This window comes from Sebastes fasciatus, chromosome 5 (genome assembly GCF_043250625.1).
Source record: "Sebastes fasciatus isolate fSebFas1 chromosome 5, fSebFas1.pri, whole genome shotgun sequence".
In the NCBI taxonomy this organism is placed as follows: Eukaryota; Metazoa; Chordata; class Actinopteri; order Perciformes; family Sebastidae; genus Sebastes; species Sebastes fasciatus.
The window spans coordinates 25718666-25719080 of NC_133799.1; positions in this window are offsets into that span (position 1 = coordinate 25718666).

The window sequence follows — 415 nt, forward strand, 5'->3', positions numbered from 1 at the left end:
TATTCTATTTTTATTTTAATCTTATTTTTTATGAAGTGTTTTATTTCTTTTTCTTGTTTGAATCTTATTTTTATCAAGTGTGTTTTATTTTTTTTTATCTTATTTTTATCTAGTATGTTTTATATATTTTTTTATCTTATTTTTATCAAGTGTGTTTTATTTCTTATCTTATTTTTTATCAAATGTGTTTTATTTTTTTAATATTATTTCTATCTTATTTTTATCTAGTATGTTTTATATTTTTTATCTTATTTTTATCAAGTGTGTTTTATTCATTTTTATCTTATTTTTGTCAAGTGTGTTTTATTTTTTTATCTTATTTTTATCAAGTGTGTTTTATTTATTTTTTATCTTATTTTTATTAAGTGTGTTTTATTTTTTTTCTAATTTTTATCAAGTGTTTTATTTTTTAATC